The following is a 22,039-nucleotide window of genomic DNA, read 5'->3' as shown; positions in this document are numbered from 1 at the left end:
ACCCAACCTTTCATACTGGCCTGCTGGTATATACTCTTGGCAGTATTTAAATTGGAAAGTTGTTATCGGAATTGTAATTATTCCGTGTATTATCCATTCAATGACAGGTCTTTTGGAAAGGGGCGACCACTCGGTCCCCCCGCACGTATGGCAGAGTACCACGATCCCCCCGGGAAGCCATCTTGGGCAGGAGGCGTGTCCCGGCTGGTATGCCCGAAGCGGCGTAGCCGGGGCGCGCTTTTTCCCGCCCTAGAGTGGGCTGGCCTAGACACTAACGCGGCTGGCCACGCCCTCGGGGCAGGCAGGGGCGGGTTTACGCCCGCCCTGAAGACGGATAAAAGGGGACGCAAGACCGGAAGGCATCCTCTTGTTCCTGTGCTCTGAAGCTGCACCTCCTCGCTGCACGTGAGCTCGAGACGGAACGAAGAGCCAATTTTGAGCGTTATAATCGTTCTTTTTGTCTTGCAGATACTCTGTCGGAGAAATGCCCAAGAAAGGCGGAAAGAGAATGACGACTGAACAGATGCTTCGGGTCCTCATGAAGGAGATGACCGAGCTGAAGAAGCGGGTGGCGGAGAGAGAGGGGGAAGGGGGGCCGGAACGTCCTTCGACGGGAGCAGCCCCAGGAGGGAGAGCCAAGAGGCCAAGAAGGGGGCCAGCTGGGGGAGACGTCCCGGTTCCCTGTACCCCGCTGGAAGCGCCAACCCCAGTACCCGTGGAGGGGAATCCGATTCCCGTGGTGGTCACCCCAGTGTCCAATGAGGATATGCCGCCCGAGCTGGCAGCACAACTTGCAGCGTGGTTGGGCGAAGGTAGTGAGGGCGCCACGGCTGTCGACGCGCAGGCGCTGATGAAGCAACTGCGTGAGAAACGGGAGGCAGCCAAGGTGTCCGCGCCGGCTGCAGTAATTGACAAGCCACAAGGGACGATTGCGACCGCAGAGGCAGCGTCCGGTGCAGGTAAGCGGCCATTGCCGATTGCGAGGGATGAGTCAGCACCCTCTCGTAGAGAAAGGTTGGGTCAACATGTGCCTTTGGCAATTAAAGAGAAGATTTGGGCGGGTGAATATGTGAACATCTTCTCGTTGCTTGTTGACCATTATGAGGTGGAGCATGTTAAGGGCCAGAAAGACCTCATGCATCCGAGTGTTTGGCGCGCAAAAATGGCCGCCTTTAAAGTGAATGAAAATATTGGCAATTGGGGCAATGCATGGGGAATCTTTACGTCGATCTTAGGGGAACGTAGGCCCGAGTTGCTTGCCGAGTTGCCGACCTATCAGTCGCGAATCATGGGGTACTCGACATCATACCAGGGTAACCATTGGTTTTGCTACGATAATCTTTTTAGAAAGGCGAAAGAGCATAATAAAAGCTTAACCTGGGATTGTTACGATTCTTTGACATGGGATAAAATGAAGGAGACAGGAATGTTGAAAATGCCATTGGTAGGAAGTAATGTTGGCGAATCCTCCCGCCAATATGGGGGGTCGCCCTTTCGTTCAGGTACGAGTACCGACGATTACTCGAGGCCTGCCGGCAATACAGGAAAAAAGGGGTTATGCTTTAATTTCAACAGAGGTAAATGTACTAGGCCCCAGGGATCGTGTAAATTTAAACATGAATGTAGTGGGTGCGGGTCGCCCCATCCTGAGTCCACGTGCAGAGCCAAAACGGGTGATAACGGGGGGAGAGGAGGCGCCAAACAGGTCTAACATAGTCCGAGGGGCGCCTTTACCTACCCCGATTGATACCTTGGCGATGATTCCCTGGCTCAGTGAATACCCGGATCGTACTTCTGCTGGGGTGCTGCGGAACGGATTTTCGTATGGTTTCCGCATCCCGGTAGGGGACTTTCAGGGTGTGGAGAAGTGTAAAAATCAACTGTCGGTCCTGCAGCATACGACCGTGGTACAAGATAAGATCCGGAAAGAGGTTACTCGAGGTCGGGTCGCCGGCCCGTTTAGTGTGCCACCGGTGCAGGAATTTGTTTGTTCTCCTTTAGGGGTGGTCCCCAAGAAGGACCCGGGTGATTTCCGATTGATTCACAATTTATCAGCTCCACGTGGTTTTTCTGTAAACGATGCAATAGATCCGGAAGTATGTTCGGTGCGGTACGCATCCTTCGATGAGGCCGTAGCCATTTTGAATCGCCTGGGGCCCGGGGCGCTGATGGCGAAGTCAGATATCGAATCAGCGTTCCGTTTGCTCCCGGTACACCCAGACGACCAGCGTCTCCTGGGTTTCATGTTTCAGGGTTATTATTACATGGATAGGTGTATGCCGATGGGGTGCTCTATATCTTGTGCCTATTTCGAGAAATTCAGTAGTTTTCTACAATGGGTCTTCACAAAGAAGACGGGTTTCCAACATGTAATGCATTACCTTGATGATTTTCTGTTCCTTGGGGCAGCCGGGGATCTTGAATGTGGCCGGGCCTTGGCCGAATTTTGTATGTTAATGAAGCAGTTTGGTGTGCCATTGGCACCAGGTAAGACGGTGGGTCCTGCGACTTGCCTTGAGTTTCTGGGGATCGAGTTAGACTCCAGTGAGGGTTGTTTTCGTTTGCCAGCTGACAAAGTGTTGAAGTTCAGGGCAGCCCTGCGAGTGTGTATAAATGGATCTAAAGTTACGCTGCATCAATTACAGCAGTTGGTGGGACAGTTAAATTTTGCCCTGAGGGTTATACCAATGGCCCGCCCCTTCTCCCGTTCAATTGCCCAAGCTATGGTCGGCTTAAAGGAGGGCCATCATCGCACGAGATTATCGGCTGAGGTCCGCCAGGACATGCGCATTTGGCTGGCATTCCTGGCGGACTTTAATGGTCGAGTCGTCTGGAACAAACCAGCCGTGTCCTCGGAAGAGCTGGGGCTATGGACAGATTCAGCAGGTAGCATAGGTTTTGGTGCCATCTTCGGCACAAAAATGGTCGGCACAAAGGTGGCCGACATGGTGGCATGACAATGGTCTGACAAGTAATATTGCTTTCCTTGAACTTTTTCCCATTTTGGTGGCCCTGAGAACCTGGCCAGAAGGGTTCAAAGATCACTCTGTGATATTTTGGTCTGACAATATGACCGTGGTCGAGTGCATCAATAGCCAGGCTGCACGATGTAAACTGATTTTAAGACTGCTCAAAGAAATTGTGTTACTGTGTATGCAACTGAATGTGCTATTCAGAGCAAAACATGTCCCGGGGGTAATGAATCAGGCGGCTGATGCACTGTCTCGTTTTCATATGCAGGCTTTCTCGGGTTTCCTTCCCACAGCGGACCCAGAGCCGGCACCCTTTCCCGAAGCTCTCTGGTCTCTCGGTGCCCCGAACTTCGTCACCTCGTGGGAGAGAGTCTAGCACCAAGGACGAGGAAGGCATATGAAGGGGCGTTTCGGTCCTACTTAGCCTTTTTGGGGACCGATAGAGAGGGGCTTTGGGGCCACGAGGAATGGGTAGTGAATTTTCTGATGTCCCTACGTAGGGCTGGGAAATCAGTGGCTACGGCCCAGAGGCATCGTGCCGCCATTTCCTTTGTTGCCAGGGCTCATGGTATCCAGGACCCGACAGCGTCTTTCGTGGTACAGAAAGCGCTGCGTGGGTGGCAACGCCTTGAGGGTCGCAGAGTAGATGAGAGGCGCCCGATAGGTTTGGATAGGTTGGCCCAGTTGTTGGCCACACTCCCTTCCACATGTTCATCTCAGTTCGAGACAGTGTTGTTCCGAGCCGCGTTTACGCTGGCATTTCATGGGGCGATGCGGGTAAGTGAACTAGTGGCAAGGAACAAACAGGATGTGACAGGGGGTTTGTGCCAGGAACACGTTCAGATCAGAGGAGAGACGATGACTGTCTCCTTTGTCAGGTCCAAGACCGATCAGGGTGGGATGGGTGACTGCATAATCATACGCAGGATTCCCGGGTCCTCCATGTGTCCGGTAAAGTGTTTAGATGACTACCTGGCACGAAGGGTGGCATCATGGGGGGGGACCTTGTTGAGACACGCGGACGCCACCCCACTGACGAAATTTCAGTTTCAGCGGGTGCTCGCGATGTCAATTGCCGCTGCGGGCTTGAACCCGGGCGAGTTTGGGACCCATTCCTTTCGGATAGGGGCTGCTACGGAAGCTACAGCTAGGGGTCTTAATGTTGAACAAGTAAAACGAGTGGGGCATTGGTCCTCCAATTGTTATAAGAGGTATGTGCGGTTGCACATGTTGTGAAGCTGTAATGATGTACTCACGCCTCTTGTTTTTGTTTGATTTTCAGTTGCGCAAGCCTACGAGGCGGGGCGGACTATGCAGTCGACCCGACACCGGGCCAGCGGTCAGACATCACCGGCTGTGAAAAAGGAGGTGTGGGTCGTGGGCCACTCATACGTGAGGCGTGCCGCGGACGTATTCAAAGCAGGTGACATGATTCACGTAGCTGGGGAATACGGGTACAGGGTGTCCTTCTACGGAAGAGGCGGTCTCTGTATTGACCAGTTTCAAACATTTTTCGAGGGTTTGTTAGGGCGGACGAGGTCACCGCCGTCTATAGTCATAGTACATCTAGGGGGCAATGACTTAGTCACCACCGGTAGACGACTTCTCCTGGAGGCAATGCTTTCCACTGTAAGTTGGTTGGCAAGGAGAGTTCCGGGGTGCATAATTGCGTGGTCCCATATGATCCCACGAAAGGTATGGCGAGGGGCTATTTCTATTCCTGCTTTGAATCATTCTGTTAGAAAGCTTAATAACAAAGTGAGTAGGTTGTTCCGTTCCAGGACATTGCATTCTATTTCGCATGGCTGCATTAATGAGGACAGTATGTATTTGGGGGATGGTGTGCATTTGTCTCGGGTGGGGAATGAGTTACTCATAGGAGACTTCTTAGCATGGTTGAAAACGTTAAAACATGACCTTTAGGTAGGAGCTTTGTGGGGGGTCCGGATAGCCGGTCAACTATCCGGCCTGTGGCGGTAAGGTCATGATCGGTGAGCACTAATTGGAAGATCCCTATGAGTGGGCGTCACCCAACACGGATGGGAGCGCTCGGGAGAGGTGGCCATTGGCCCCTCAACGGGGAGGCGGTCCCTTCTAAGGATGGGTCGCCGAAAAGAAAAGGAAAGGCGGTCAAGGCCCCTTCCTGTGTAGGAGGGGTTACAGCCCCCTCCTGGGGAATTTCCCGGGGCCAGTGACGTCTGCGACGGCAGATGTGGTAAGTTGTGCGGGGTTTTTGGGGGGGGGGTCTACGCTACCTTCTAGATACCTCACACGAGTCCTCGAACGACCTTTAAGTGGCGTCGAGTTTTATTGGTGCCCCCGTCAAGTCAAAGGGAAATTGGTAGTTGCACTTGAGGTACGCCTCAGTGCTGTCGCCCCTCACAAGTGGGGGGGGTATTTCTGGTTAGGGATCTTGACACCGGTTACGACCTTGCCGTTGGCCCTTAAACGTTAGGATGTACAATTTCATAATTTCAAGTAAATGTGTGTAGGATGTTAGTTCGGCTAGGAGAACCTCTGTATTAGAGAATCTGTTAAGGTTAGCCAAACATCGCAATGTGGTAATGAAATTGTACATAATAAAATGTTGATTTAATGTTTTAATTTTTGTTTTAATAAATACGGCCGGGAGGGTTACTCCCTCCCTCTTCCAAAAACTTCAAGAACTGTTTCCGGTTTCCCTCCTTTGGGGATTGTGTTGAGAGGGGGTGGCGGGTATCTCAGCCATATGGAAAGGGGCGACCACTCGGTCCCCCCGCACGTATGGCAGAGTACCACGATCCCCCCGGGAAGCCATCTTGGGCGGGAGGCGTGTCCCGGCTGGTATGCCCGAAGCGGCGTAGCCGGGGCGCGCTTTTTCCCGCCCTAGAGTGGGCTGGCCTAGACACTAACGCGGCTGGCCACGCCCTCGGGGCAGGCAGGGGCGGGTTTACGCCCGCCCTGAAGACGGATAAAAGGGGACGCAAGACCGGAAGGCATCCTCTTGTTCCTGTGCTCTGAAGCTGCACCTCCTCGCTGCACGTGAGCTCGAGACGGAACGAAGAGCCAATTTTGACCCACCCACCAGCCCCTGATGACAGCAAGTGGTTTTGAATAAAGTTAATGGATAACTCTGATTTTCGTTTACAGGTTGTGGTATTATCGTGATGATTTTGAGTATGTAATAAAGAATGTCGATTTGTGGTACGTTTTGCAAATAAAGAAATTCTGCTTTAGTGTTCATTGGTAGCATGCTTTTAATGAAAGTATAGTTGCTACTGTGATTTTAGTTTAGTCATTTAGTTAGCATTGTCGTATTTATTTTGGTCGGGCGGTAAGGTCATGATCGGTGAGCACTAATTGGAAGATCCCTATGAGTGGGCGTCACCCAACACGGATGGGAGCGCTCGGGAGAGGTGGCCATTGGCCCCTCAACGGGGAGGCGGTCCCTTCTAAGGATGGGTCGCCGAAAAGAAAAGGAAAGGCGGTCAAGGCCCCTTCCTGTGTAGGAGGGGTTACAGCCCCCTCCTGGGGAATTTCCCGGGGCCAGTGACGTCTGCGACGGCAGATGTGGTAAGTTGTGCGGGGTTTTTGGGGGGGGGTCTACGCTACCTTCTAGATACCTCACACGAGTCCTCGAACGACCTTTAAGTGGCGTCGAGTTTTATTGGTGCCCCCGTCAAGTCAAAGGGAAATTGGTAGTTGCACTTGAGGTACGCCTCAGTGCTGTCGCCCCTCACAAGTGGGGGGGGTATTTCTGGTTAGGGATCTTGACACCGGTTACGACCTTGCCGTTGGCCCTTAAACGTTAGGATGTAAAATTTCATAATTTCAAGTAAATGTGTGTAGGATGTTAGTTCGGCTAGGAGAACCTCTGTATTAGAGAATCTGTTAAGGTTAGCCAAACATCGCAATGTGGTAATGAAATTGTACATAATAAAATGTTGATTTAATGTTTTAATTTTTGTTTTAATAAATACGGCCGGGAGGGTTACTCCCTCCCTCTTCCAAAAACTTCAAGAACTGTTTCCGGTTTCCCTCCTTTGGGGATTGTGTTGAGAGGGGGTGGCGGGTATCTCAGCCATACTGACCTTGTCAATGGTAATCTCTCAAGTTTTTCAATGCTCAGAATCGTATAGTCTGCTCCTTTTTGTGCCAAACTGATTTGTTTATCAGTAAGGTTAAAGATAGAGAATAATGACGTTGTGTTTATCAAACGCCATGGCACGTAGCCTGAACGCAGATTTTGCAACGTCCAGCCAAGCTGTACAATAGAACGTAATTGGGACTGACTGTGTTGTAACATTAGTAAGTCCTGATCTATTATATCGATAGCAGATGATACAATACTGTCCAGTGAATATATTCTGGAGGACAGAGTCATTAACCCATTGTCCACAACAGAAAGTGATTTTTCCAAATTAATATGATCAATTTCTCGTACTTTTTCTGTTGTCTCAATTTGAGTTACTTTCCAAGCTTCGTTGTATGCAGCATATATACCGGCCGCTATGAAACGTTTTTGACGCTGCTTGCGTGGTCCCATTATGAAATCACGCAAGTCAGCACCGTCTTTAAGTAAAGTCAAGTGTTGCTTAATTTCAGCCAGTGTGGATTTCTGTAGCCACTTAAGGCATAGTTTCCCTACACTGTATGTTGTTACTATCCCTGGATGTTGTCTCTGGGAGTATCTAGGGTCTGGTCTGGTCATTTTGAACCCCTGTATTTTGTTCAGGAATCTATCTTGACAGTTATTTGCGTCTGGTGGCCAGATCAACCACTTTTTCCAATCAGGATGTTTTCTGTTTTGGTGTAAAATATGGGATACGTCTATCTCAACATCTGTAGTGGTATTACTATCAGGTATTGGCTTTGGAATAGACGGTTTGTTTAAGTCTTTAATCTTAGCTAGGCCAAGACAAGTAGTCTGTTGAATGGTGTCATTCAAGAATATTATTTGTTCTGGGATCATGCAGGCTCTAAATAATGCTTCTAAACCTTGGACCTGCCATTTTTTTGTACCCCAGATGGTTTTCATTTCAATGTTGTGTTTCCAGAATTCAAAACCAAATGTAATCATTTTTTCATAAAATGTTTCAGAATAAATCAATTTAGTATTTGTCAACATTGTTTTTATCCCTGTCTTATTTAACAGTTTAAAATAAAACGTTTCTGCATCACGTGTGTTAAACCCTGAAAAGTATTAGAATTTCTTCATAAAATGTTTTCGAACTGCTTTTAGGTGGAGTTGCACAATGTTCCCATTGATTATACTTAAAAACATTTTTAGGTTGAGCAGATTTATGAAAATAGTGATGTGCAAAGTGATTGTAACAGTACATTTGTTCATAATTCGACGAACCCTGTAAGTAATCATGTTCTGTAAATTTTGCTGACATTACTAAATCTGACATCATATTATTTATGCTTTCAAAGTCCCAATCATCAGAGAATGTACTTGGTTTTACAAAGTCACTTAATAAAACCTTGAACTGATGTGGATATTTCAAGAGTTCAACCGGGCCATAGATTTCGTAATCCGTTTTGTCCCAAGTTACCCCACCGGGTATTGGAATGGCTGTGACATTCACTGATGATAGTTCTCTTTTCTCGATGTGAGATGACTTGTGTGGCCTTAGGACCAAGTTGATGTTTTGACTTGCTGTGTCCATTGTACTGTATTTTCCCTCAATTAATTTTCCCAAACAAAGTACCACGATGAGCCAAAGCAGGTGGAAAAGTACACCTAACACAATCCAAAATTCAATCCATGGAGAAATCAGATAGGTTTCTTTGAGTTGATGAAAGAGTTTAGTTACTTTGTCTTTGAAAGTTTTTGTTGTTGGCGTTTCTTCAGGTTCGCTTGGATCTTCAGAAAAGTTATCTAAATTGATGAAGTAGCCAGATGCAGTTCTGTCAATTGTTGGAATTGCTTCCGAATTTTCCTTTTCTTTTTCATTTTTTCTTTCATTAGCATAGTTTGAGGCTACATCGTTGTAGACAGGTGTTTCTTGACAAACTGTTGCAATTTGGGTTTCAAGAGGCACAAGTTCCATGGCATTGTTGCATAGTCCTTTTTTATTCACTGCAGGTTTATCAAATGTGATTAGTCTCTCAGTTTGAACCTCTTGGATCGTAGTACATTTTGGTATTCTGCTATTTCTTGGGAGTCCACTGGGCCTACTACTTATTATTGGCCACATGATTGTGGTTTTACCAGGTCGATGGATACAACTCGGTTCTCCTTTTTACCAGAAAGGGGCAGTAGTACAACTGATCTTGTTCCGCTGACAGCTAAGACAGGTACTGCTTTCCTGTAAGAAGGTCCAAATTCCTTCTTCACCGCGATCTTCTCTCTGACCAGATCCCCAATCTTTGGAATCCAGACAGGCCTTGCTGGGACAGGTGGTTTATCTTCAGTGGCTGTTGGCTGCTGTTTTAACTTTATGTTGCTCAGGGCTTTTCTTGTTTCATATAAGTCCTGTACAACAGCCAAACGATCATTGATATCAAAGCATTTGTTTTCTACCACTGAAGTCTGACTATCTAAGTCCCGAATATGCATTCTAGTACCGAACAATGCTTGACTTAAGTTGTCGACCTATTGAAGATTTAGCAAAGTTCCGGCCCTTACTCCTATGGGCCCGGTTGTGGCGAGTTCCGGAGCTCGCCAAATATGCGAAAGGGCTCTCTGAAATCATGTCATTACCAGGGTGGCACAGAATTAAATGGTTAAGAGACATGAAATCCCTCTTGTGCAACTTGGGCCTAAGTGAAGCCTGGGCAAATAGGTCCTCTCCATCAAAGGCAACACTTAAGAGTCTATACTGTAACTGGATCCTGTCTCAGCGGAGTAGTAACTGCACATTGGGCAGATTGAAGGAGGACTTTTTGAAATTTAAGGACCTACCGATTCGAGAACTCTATCTAGATATCATTGAAAAACAACTTGATAGGACCCTTTATTTCAAATTTAGAACTGGAACTCTTCCCCTGCACGCCTTTACATCATGGTGGAAACAGCCAGCACAGACCACGGAGTTTTGCCCCACGTGTACATCCAGACAAGAGTCAGTGGCACACTTTATGCTTGAGTGCCAGGAGTATGCACGACCAAGAAGAAAATGGCTTACACAATTGTGCCGTTTGTTGGGGACCAGGCATCACGTTGAGGCACTACGTATTTTAATGTCAGACTCTCGCCCACTGTATGTTTGTACCCTCTCTAAATTCTTATCGTGGGCATGGTGTATTAGAAGTAAAAGGCTCAAAGAAATTGTTTAATTCCTTTTTAACTATCCTCCTATGATATGCTTCTTTTTTCCTTAAGCTGAACGTAATCAAATTGTTGAATCGTCTTTTCTTTTTAATCAAATGAACTTGTGTACTTTTAAATTGTGAAGCTTTTATGATAATTTTTATCAAAATAAAGCCTTTTTGACTTGACTTGAAGTACCGAACAATAGTTTGTACGGACTGAAACCTTTTAGAGAATTTCTTGGCAGATTATTAAGACCACGTTGGACACTTGTTAAATGTTGGGCCCACCCATTACCCGAACCTAATACCCTCGCCGTTATAGATTGCTTTATGTCCCGGTTTTTTCTTTCCACAATCCCATTTCCCTCCGGATGGAAGGGACAAGAGTACCGCAATGCAATGCCCATGCTGGTCATGGCCTCCTTATAAGCTTGAGAGCTAAAAGCATGACCCTGGTCAGAATGTAGCATGCCAATTGCATATGTGCCGATAAAGACTCGCAAATCTTTTATAACAGTTCTGGCGTCAGCCGAGCGCTGGGCCACATCCGAATGAATCTCGTGCAGGAATCCACTGCGACCATGATATATTTATAGTTACCATCCCTTTGTAAGGGACCACAGTGGTCCAGGTAAACATAAGCTAAAGGTCTATCTGAAATTAGAAGGGGCGTCTGTGCTGGTCGTTTCATTGTTGATACTTTCATTCTTTGGCATATTTCGCATTCTAGAACATATTTCTTAGTTTGTATTCTCATGCGCGGCCACCAATATCTGTTTTAATAATGATATTGTGGCGGAAACACCAGCATGTGCAGAAGCGAGCCCTTCATGTGCCGCTGTAATTAGTCCTAACCTGTGTTCCATGTTTGGAATTGCTCTATCCCCCACTCCAGGGATTCGAGCAAAAGGAACATTATTCGCATCAGTTATGTATGAGTACTTTACTGGAAAGCCTTTCGGGAAAGTTTTTCTGTCCTGTTTTACTGACGCACTGACAGCTTGCATTATATCGCTGTCTATTTTTGTTTTTGACCGGGTGATAGCAGCTACGGAAGCCGTTTGCACAGCTGCCTTCGCGGCTTCATCAGCCAATGAATTCCCCGCAACGTGAACGCCATCACGTTGATGACTCAGTGTATGTATCACGTGAGTCTTTTGTAGTTCTTTCTGTAAAAGAACTACTTGTTCCCAAAGCGTTTTATGCTTGATTGTGCCACCTTTTGCATCTTTGAAACCGTTTTGAACCCAGTTCTGCAAGTATTCATTATAAGACTGAACGCAGTAATATGAATCGCACACTATTAGTGTGGGGAATTCGCGATCAGTATTTTCAAGCGCCATCTTAAATGCTAGTAGTTCAGCTCGCTGAGCTGTACAATCTCCTAGAGATTGCGTTTTAGTGACCAGTGGTCTAAATTTTCCTTTGTGCCAACGACCTTTAACAATCGCGCACGCAGCACTGTAAGCTTGTTTACCCCCAACTGCGGGTTGTGCTGATCCGTCTGTATATATTATACAGCCGTAGTGTTCTAGAGGCAGGATTTCGGTTGGTAGAGGACATTCATATTCATATTGTAGAAATTCTTGTGTTTTTAAACTAGGATCAAATTCGTATACTACGTCTCTTGCAGCAAGAGAATTAACCCATTGGATCCATCTCGGATGTAGTGCTTTAGCATTTGGAATGCTTGCTTTTGTTACCGCTTCTAGGGCTGGTACCGGTGTAACGATTATTATTCGTTTACCTTGTGCTAGGGCTCTTTCTTTTGCTACAGCAGTCTGAACCGCAGTTAGAATTTTTTCAGTTGAACTCAATTTCATTTCAGCTTTTGTGTACAAATGTGATTTGTAAGCTATTGGTACCGTTTCTCCCTCATTAGAGGTCAGGTACGTGAATCTGCATCTTCCTGGAATGACTCGGATTACAAGGTTGCGTGTGTTGTCGCGAGTTTGTAATTTTGTTTTAGCTAACATGTCTGTTTGCAATGATCTCAAAATTTCTGTGTGTTTCTGAGTCCAATTGATTGGTTTAAAATCAGGTTTTATTAATTCATAGAGAGGTTTAACCCTCTCTGCATAATTTAAAATGTAAGTACTTCCGAAATTCAGGAAACCTAATATTGATTGTAAGTTCTTCAGCGTTTTTGGTGCTTGGAGTACAGCGCACTTCTCTAAGAAGTTGTCTGCTAGGCTTTTGCCTTCACTTGATAATTCATATCCTAAAAATAGGACAGTTAGGTGGGCAATTCGTGACTTTTTAAAGTTGAATTTGTAACCCTCTGCTGCGAACCCAAATATTATGGTGTTCACTCTTTTCAAGTGAGTATCCAGGTTATCATCTGTGAGATAGATGTCATTGACATAAGATAATGCCTCATCATCATATATTTGTTGTAACTCTGTTACCTTTGCTGAGAATAATCCTGGGCTATTCTTGAATCCCTGTGGGAGTCGACAGAAATGTTTCTGTGACCCCATTATTGAGATAGCGGTTAAATACCTGCTTTCAGGTGCAATGTTTTGACAAAAGAATCCATTAGAGATGTCTAATGTTGTTTTGTATTTTTTGCGAACAATGTTATTCATTAGTGCTGCACTGTGTGAGTTTTTTACTGCAAATGTCTTGCAACATGAGTTAAGTTGTTTGTAGTCCAAGACTAGACGATATGAATCGTCTGGCTTGGAGACAGGAAACAAAGGATTGGTCATTTGAGAGGTGCATGTTACGATCACCCCTTGGTATACAAGCTGATCTAAGATCTCCCTGACTTGTTTTTTAGCTTCTTGCTTAATTGGGTACTGCCTTTGTGCAGTGGGTTGACATTTTAACTGGATTTTGTGAGGAGGGGAGTCCTCATCCCATCCTACATGATTTTTATATAATGCCGGAGCTTGGGCTACTGCCCATTTTCTTGCATATGTGTATTTTCTATGAATTGGAATATGATTTGAGAAGGCAGGCATAATCATCTCTTCGCCATGAGGGCACTCCCTGACAAACTCTGGTGGCCAGTCTTTCTTGGAAATTTTAATTTTTTACTTTGAGCAGGTTCCTTGTCTTTGGACTTGACGTGCTCTTCCCTGTGTTCTGACCGTCCTCTTCTTTCCGATTTCTGCGAGGAAGTCTGAAAAGATCGAGAGGGACGTATATCAATATCTTGATATCTATCAGGCTTTTTCAAATTATCCCTATTTCTAAGGTTGTATCTTTTCTCAGAGGGCTCCCTCAGGGGAGACTTATGTCCTTGGTCTGGAGATCTTTCTCTCCGCCGAGGAGACCTTCCTCTGGACTGGAATCTTTTTTCTTTGGAAGTGGATTGTTTATTTCCATCCCAGCTCTTTTTTGGAGTGTTTAGATTATTTTTAATAAATATGTTTTCAGGATTTTCAGTTAGTTGGGGTTTTACCGGTTTCCCACCCAAACTATCTCTACCTAGTTCTTCATAGGATTTTTCTATGATTCTGGCAAGTTCAATTGGTTGGTCTGCTATATCTGTTTCTTTCAATTTCTGGCGGAACGCTACAGATGCTGCTTCTCCTTTTATGTTGGCTAATAATATAGCCAAGACCTGCTTGAAGTCTTTCAGTAATTTCATACCCAGAGTTAAAACAGGTTCTGGACCGTATTCATTTTGAATCTGTCTTAGTACATCTGGTATTACCGCCATGGACGGAACACCATGTGTTTTTGTGTAAATGGAAGCAAAGATTGTGCCCCAAGTGTCACAATCCTCCACATGCGGTGCGATCCCCATTGGAAGGCAGATAGTCGGAATTCTGTGTTTCTCACTAGGGGTAGTATCCGGAAATACTGCCTCTATTTGAGTTATCTTTTGTGCTAGCCAGAATAGAATTTGTTCCCGTTTTGCGGGTGTTTTACCAAAACATGATTGTATGTTCTGTGGTGTAATTTTGTTTGTGTTTCCCTGATGAGGGGTCAGCTGTGGAATGTTAATAGCTGGTTGGACTGTTGAAGTCCGCATTACATATTGGACTAATTGTCTATGTATTTTAATTAGTACTTTTAGCTGGGCTAAAAGTTCCCGGTCTGACATTTTTTCGATGTCTGGATGTGGTGTGTAGCTGGCTAGAATCGGCCACGTTGCTCCTGGCCTACCTAGTGGACCGAGCCTGGTGATGTGATTATTATGTTTTAGGGCGCCTTTAAACCAGAGCAGGTGCTCTTGGTATTTTATTGGGATTTCAACCTCCTCGAAAGGAGTGTATTCATCCGGAGGCTCCTCTATTTTGTAATAGTGGAATTCGTGTGTTACAGCGTTTGCTGCTGGAAAGTTTATCCATGAATAGAATACCTCTGTATGCCGATATTCATGGGCCTCTACCACGAATATGACTGTACCACCTCGTGATGTCAGTCCGTTTTCTATAAGTTTAAGAGTTATAGTTTTTCTTATGTTGACCGGAATGAGTATAGCATTCGGATCATTCTGTAGGAGACTCGTGTCCTCCTCTAGGAGTCGAGCTGCTATTCTAGCTGCCTCCCTCTCATCTTCACTTTCCCCCATTTTACTGGCAGAAAGGTTTTTGTTGCAGATCAAGTTTCAAGGAAACAAAGATTAGGTGCACAATATTTTGGAACACTGTATCCTTCAACGTTGACTAAACCAAAAACTATACATAGGAATCTCTTCCTACTAAGTTCCGGCGGATTTTAACCTCTTACCCACTCCAGACGTCTTTTGGAGTATTTACGGGAAAAAGGGTCTGTGTGAAAAAGCACGACTGAGTTACTCTAAAGTCTTGCGTTAAATTTATCGCCTTACCAAACGTTGAGCGCCATATAGTGTAGTTCCTATATTCCCAATAGGCTCTGCGCATTGGAATAATAAATTCAGCAGTGTAGACGTAGGACTGAGGTCGACTAGGTCTCTACTAACTATATTAGACTTAAGGTTTGCCAGCTAGCTCAGAGGTCACTAGAAACTTTCTCGAATAAACGAGGAGGAGTTTAACCTCCCTGGATAGACAAGAAGGGATTAGCTTCTGGCAACCATATAACATGACAACTTTGCTCCCTCAGAATAAGAGTGTATCACTAGAGTCGTGTGAAAACAATAGACAGCTATTTCACTCAGTCAATCGTGCGTACTTAGTTTCACCAGAGTGCAGAGAGAAGAGAGACGGGCGTTTTCAATAAAAGGTGTAATTTATTGAGCAGTCTTCTTTCTCATGCAAGAGAAATGAATTGCCATAATTGCAATACTTAATGTAAAGTAAAGTGCATACAGTAAAAGGAGTATTATGAAATAATACTGTAAAAGCATTGATATGGTTTCTTAGCCATAAGATACTTTAAAATAGATAAAATATATACATACATATATACATTGACTAACATACTCAAATGGTGCTTCTAAATACGCCTACCCCGGTGTACCTGACCTAAGCCTAATACGTGGGAAGGAGTAAGTAAGTAGCAGTTTAAGTTAAGTTGGTTTTGACAAGAATCTGACTCAAGAATTCTCTGTAAGGGTTTAGTCAGCTTCGTACCTGGGTAATAGAATGCAGGAGGTCCGGTATCTTTCTTTCAGGACTCGATATCCCAGCAGCCCGCGAAGGCGGCTGAGAACACCCGAGCTGGATTTCTCGGCAGGAGAAAAAACAGCGTCTCTCTCAGTGCGTCAAAAGGGAGGGGCAGCGTCCGTGGGCTCTCGCATCAGCTGGGCTCTCGGGCAAGTAGATAGCTGCGCCGCTCCAAAACCACCACCGTGTGTTTGCCTAAGGCAACGTTGGTATATTTATACCTGAAAGGTGCCGGGTTTGACGTAAGGTTGGACATAAGACGTCAATAAAGATGTCACTAAGAACTGACCGTTCTTACAGTGCTTCACAGGAGTTCTAGGACGAAATCAAAACAAAAGCAAATGGGGATTTCCCAGGTTGCTGGAGGTTTGGTTTGTTTAGAGAACTTGTTGTGCTATCTAGGAGTCCGGGGAAGTAGCCTTGCTTAATGTGACTGCATGGGCTACAACTAAATATGGATGTTAATGTTAAGCTAATGTTAAGCTACACTTGTAAAGGGCACTGACACCGAAGGTTTCCTGGCGCTGAGATTGGGCTTGAAGGTGATGGCAGAGGGCTAGTGGGAGTTCGAGAAGAGCCAGGTTTTTAAGCTCTTTCTGAAGCTCAGCAGGGTGTCAGAGGTTTTGATTCGTAAGGGGAGAGAGTTTCACAGTTTGGGTGCCAGATAGCTTAATCTGCGGCCACCCAGTTTCTTTAGTTTAACCACCGGGGTGGTAAGGAGGTGGAGATGGGCAGATCGGAGATTACGGGCCGGACAATGCGAGTTGATGAGAGATTTCAAGAAGGCCGGTCACTTGGTCTGCCGGGCCTTGTAGGTTAGGCAGCCGATCTTAAAAGCAGCCCTTTGTTCGATAGGCAGCCAGTGCAGCTTGGACAGAAGGGGTCTTGCTGATTGCCATTTAGGGGCTTTGTAAATTAGCCTTGCTGCCTGGTTCTGCACCATCTGGAGACGATGGAGCAGGGACCTGGGTAGGCCCCAGTAAAGAGAGTTGGAGAAGTCAAGGTGGGAGAGAACAAGGGGAATGACAATTTGCACCAGTGCTTCATGCAAGAGTAGGTGGGAGATTTTACGAATTTTTCGTAACTGGAACATGCTGGCTGAGATGATGGCTCCGACATGGGTTTTAAGAGAAAGGTCGGTATCAATGGTGACGTCCAAGCTTTTTACCGAGCTCGACGGGCTGGGAGGTGTACCTAGCTCTTTTGGCCAGAAGTGTGGGCCCCAATGTGCCGGGCTTGTACCAGGCAAGATGAGTTCCGTTTTCTCCGGATTTAATTTGAGCTGGTTAGAAATCATCCGTTTTTGGATGTGGAGCATCACTGCCTGAAAATCAGATGCGGCATCAGGGGTGTCTAAGGGGAAGATGATCTGCATGTCATCTGCATAGTTGAGGACAGTACATTTCCAGTTTCTCAGGGAATGGATTAACGGCCGGAGGTTGGATTAAACAATAATGGTGAGAGGGAGGATCCCCGCGGGACTCCACAGGTAGTGGGTACCTGGGTTGCTGTGAAGGGGCCTAGATGGACTGTTTGCACTCTGCCCGAGAGGAAGGACTTAATCCATTCCCAGGCAGGGCCCTGGATGCCCGCCTGTCCGACACGGTGGAGGAGGATGTCATGATTCCTATGCCATTATAGGGATATTATTGATTATAACCGTACAAGGGCATAAAATAGAAATATCGATTTAGGTTCCTAGATAAAAACACAATACAGCATGCTCTCGCGGTGATGCATGTCCTGTTACCACCAGGTTCCACCCAACACTGCAGGAGCGAGGATAAGCCCAGTCTCCTACCCCTGTCCTGACAGGAATCACCCGTAGCAGCAGCACGAACTCGCCACCAGGACACAGGGAGAGGGTGGGGGTAAAAGAGGGAAAACACAAGGAATCCACGCCTGGGCACAGTCCTCCTAAGCACTACTGATAAGTAGCTGCTCCCGAACCTATAGGAAAACAAACAACAGGGATTCAGATAATTTCACTATATATTACTCATGGACATGCATGAACAGGCACTGCTTGGAGCATAAAAAGCATTAAGAGCCCAAATCACCCATTCATCAAGAATAAATGGGGTCCACAACTCGTTTTTACGAGCAAACTAGAGGTGACGAAAATATCCCCAATGTCCAATGCGTGTTTCTTCAAGAGTAAAAATGCCAGGGGAAAAAGTCTCATGTGGACATAAAAAAACTCACTCTTCAAGCTAGGAAAACAACCCCCATAAAGAAGAAACAAAAAACGTCCATTAATAAAATCGCAACCGGGATAAAAAAGAACCTAAATGTGCTGAAGTTCAAAACACGACCAAAACAGAGAAATAGAAACGCAACTGCGTACCTGTGAGTCCCATGAAGAAAGAAAGAAGCCAGTCAGCATAGTGAATCCACATCCAGTAAGGGGAAAAACGAAGACAACGTCCCAGCACAAGAAGCGCCTGCAAGCCTGCAAGCGGCGAGTCCGAGAGTGGAAGCAAGGCAAGATGATCCAAACAACAGTTGAAACAGGAACCAAAGGCAAAGTCCTTCTGGGTAACCAGAACGGGAAACGAAACCAAGCAAAGAGGACCGGCTGCCAGCTCGTTTTATACCCCCGCAATCGCGCCGATTGGGCACGAGCACCAGCAACCCTGCTCATGCATGCCCATAGAGAGAGGGCAGGAAAAGTTAAGTTCATGATTAATTCCTAATAGTATCCCCCCAAAGGCCTTCCCACAGAACGAGGTTTAGTAGGATGACGTATATGGAATAAACATACCAGTCGGGGGCATGAACATCACCTGCCAGTTCCTAGGTACGATCCTCAGGGGAGTATTCCTTCCAATCCTCCAGATAATACACCTCCCTCTCCTGCGTTTGGAATCCAGGATAGCGTTCACCTCAAACTCCTCATACCCATCTACTAAAACTGGAGGTGGGGGTGGCAACGCCTGAGTAGATCTAGTGTATGGGTTCAATAGGGATGTATGAAACCCTGGATAAATACGATACTCATCTGGCAACTCCAGTTTCATGGCCACAGGATTCACTACACTTAGAATGCGAAAGGGTCCCACTTACCGCAGCTGTAATTTCTGGGACCACTCAATCGCATATTCTTCGTTGCCAGGCACACCTGATCCCCTACGGCATAATCAGATATCTTTAATAAGATATTGTTTTCCTTCAATAGAATTGATTGTGTAAACCCAAAGCGCGCTGGTTGACAGAAAACTGCTGCAGCAGACCCAACAGGCTACACACTTAAGGTATGTCAGATTAGGCAATCTGATACAAACACGAGCAATTGTGAGAAAATAGACATGGTGTAGACTTGAGCTAACCAAATGGTTTGTTTATATAGGGTGCACACCAGTTATTCCCCTGCCTATCATTGTAAGCTGAAAGGTCTTTCATGATTGGCTGAAGGATAAAAAATAGCAGTTATGATAAATCCCAAGGAGATGGAGGTGACAGTAATTATGAAGGGTAGCGGCTGAAAAAGTGATTTTGTATATATTTCTTTTATGTTTTGTAGATATGTCCAATGTGTTGTCACTAAGAAGCCCTGATGAAAGCCCGTAGAGAAAACTGCGAGACTTGAAACGCGTCGGCAATGTCAATCTATGACGTTAAATAGTTTGTTTTGCAAAATAGGCAAAGTGAATTGATTAATTCAGGAAATGCTAATGTAAAATATTCTTGTCTATACATAGATGGCATATAAGTTTGATGCTATAGTCATATGACATATCGGTTTGTGTTGATGATGACAAATGATATATGTGGTTAAACAATGTCATTGTTATATGTGATAAATGTAGTGTAAATTGTGTATATGTTATATGTGTTTTTCTAGAAGGTTATGAGTTTCCTCATAAAAATAAGAAATTGAAGTATTGAAAAAATAGGGTGAATAAATGACCCCACCACCAAAAGTATATATTGTGGTTGTTGTTGCTAATTAATTAAGATACCAGGTCCTCTCATGTTTATACATTTATAAATGGCCCTACCTGGCTTCTGTCCATTGGGCCTGACCCTTATCTTGGTTTACTTTTAGAAAGTGGGCCTTTTCCTGTTGAACCTTGTGCCTCTGCCTGCCTGAGGAATCAATGTCTGGTTTAGACTGACAGGGTCCTGTTTGTGCATTCACTCTAGACAGTCACACAAAGGGAGTTGAGGTGTGCCCTGCATATCCTGATGGGCCATGAACAGGCTGATGGGCCTTCCTGAGCTAGAGTGGCAGGAGGAGCTGTCACCTGCACCTGGATAGGGTTGTGCCTGGCCTCTCATAATGCTGTCTCCACCACCCCCGTACTGTGTCTTGCGCCAAGACCAGGGACGGCAAGAACCTGTGCACTACAAAGACACTCCTTTGAAGAATGCTTATTCAAAGGCCAAAAGGGGTATAAGTATTGGACCTAAAGCCCCAGATTTTTAAAACACTTCTGGATCACGAGGAAACTCTGCCAAGGAGAAGAGCTGAAGATCTGTGAGGACGAGTACTGCCCCTTTGCTTTGTGTTGCTTGCTGGGCTGACCTGCAGTGACTGCTTTGGCTTTGGAGAGGAAAAGTACTGGACTTTAATTTGTTTCTGCATGTGCAGTTTCTCCAAGGGTTTGTGTGTGCTTGCCTCCTGTTATGAAGTCTCAGTTACATCTAAGACTTCACCTGCAGCATCCCTGAACTCCACTGCTGGGAGTTCTGACCTACCAAGTGGTGCAAATTCCGGGCCCTTGGAGGATGTTTGTGCTGCACAGACCTGCTTGAAACCATCAAAATCGATGCCCTTCCAGTGCCGGTTTTTGCGATGCAGCACTGCAGTGCATGAGAAATTTCAACACACAGCCGCTGTGAGGCCAAAGAAATTGATACAGGGCCTGTCAGCAGCCAAAGAAACCGCAAGTTCAGTGCACCTTGCTTTCGAACTCCAAGACCCCTGCCCTGACTACGACACAGACCCTGATATGCGACTGAAAGAAACAATGTAGCCATGAACTCGATAAATGCTGATAACATAACATAACACATAACAATGTGTATTGTCTCTAACTCTTTTTTGATAACAGGGACAATAGTAGATATCGCCCAAATACCCGGGGGGCCAGTTACAACCGCGGTGTTGATGTTGAAAGTAAGGGTCAGTACACCGATATCCATGGTTGGGATGTAAAGATCAGGTGGAATCCCTTCAGGACCTGGGGCCTTGTTTTTAGACATCCCCGCTATGCCCTTTCTTATTTCCTCCATTGTACACACCACAGCAGGTTTCCATTCAGGCAAGCATTGAAATATGTTCTTAAAATGTACCGACAACATTATTGTAAAAGCACCCTCCTATGTAAGGTACTTTACATGTAGGTTGGTACTGTCATGTAGTTCTTATTAATATGTAGGACCTGTACATTGTTTGGACAACATAAACTAAGGGCTTGGTGTCAAGACTGATTCCGGACACCCCCACAGGATGTGTTGGCCTACAGACCAGCTAGCTCACAGTGCTACTGTAAGCCCCCTAACCTACCAGGGAGCGAATGTTTCCAGGTAACCACTGAACATGATAACCCTGACCCCTCAGGGATTGTGGAAACAGTACAAAACCTTTTGCTCAGTCATTCGTGCTTACTTATTCTCAGAGAAATATACTGAGAATACACAATGGGACATTTTCAATAATATTTATTGAACAAATATTATTCTTGCATTAAATACGTGTGCTGCAACGATTAGTAGACAGAAGCAGATAAACGTGATTACAAGCACCAAACGCGCAAAAATAGTAGATACAGTTCTACCATGGTCATAAACAATGTATATATGCAGGCATATAAAACAAGGAAGTAATCTAGTGTACTCTTACTTTGCGAACCTCACTCTAAGTGTACCTAGAGTGTGTGTAGGTGTAGAGCCAAGAATACCCCCAAAGGACAATACAAACCCATTACCTAATGGGATAGAATGAAGGACCCAGTCTTGGTCATGAACTAGACACCTCTCACAAGATGTCAGACCACTGCATGGTGATTTCTCAGCATGCAAGGACCCTCAGTGTCAGCAGAAGTACCTACTCTACTAATCTATTGGGATGCTCATTTTATATAATAGAAAGCAGCCTTGTGATGTATTCATAGGTTAGTAATGTTATGGGTATATAGCTAGCCCTGTCACCCCGTGGATGAAGATAGTGATGATATTTGTACGTAGTGCAAAACTAGACTGTATATGATGTTCAGGGCGTTGTGATAATGTTGTGCGAAGCTGGATGTAAAAACAAGTTTAGTTTCAGAGAAACTG

The sequence above is a fragment of the Lissotriton vulgaris genome, chromosome 10 (genome assembly GCF_964263255.1).
Source record: "Lissotriton vulgaris chromosome 10, aLisVul1.2, whole genome shotgun sequence".
Classification (NCBI taxonomy): Eukaryota; Metazoa; Chordata; class Amphibia; order Caudata; family Salamandridae; genus Lissotriton; species Lissotriton vulgaris.
Note: the sequence above shows the minus strand (reverse complement) of the source record.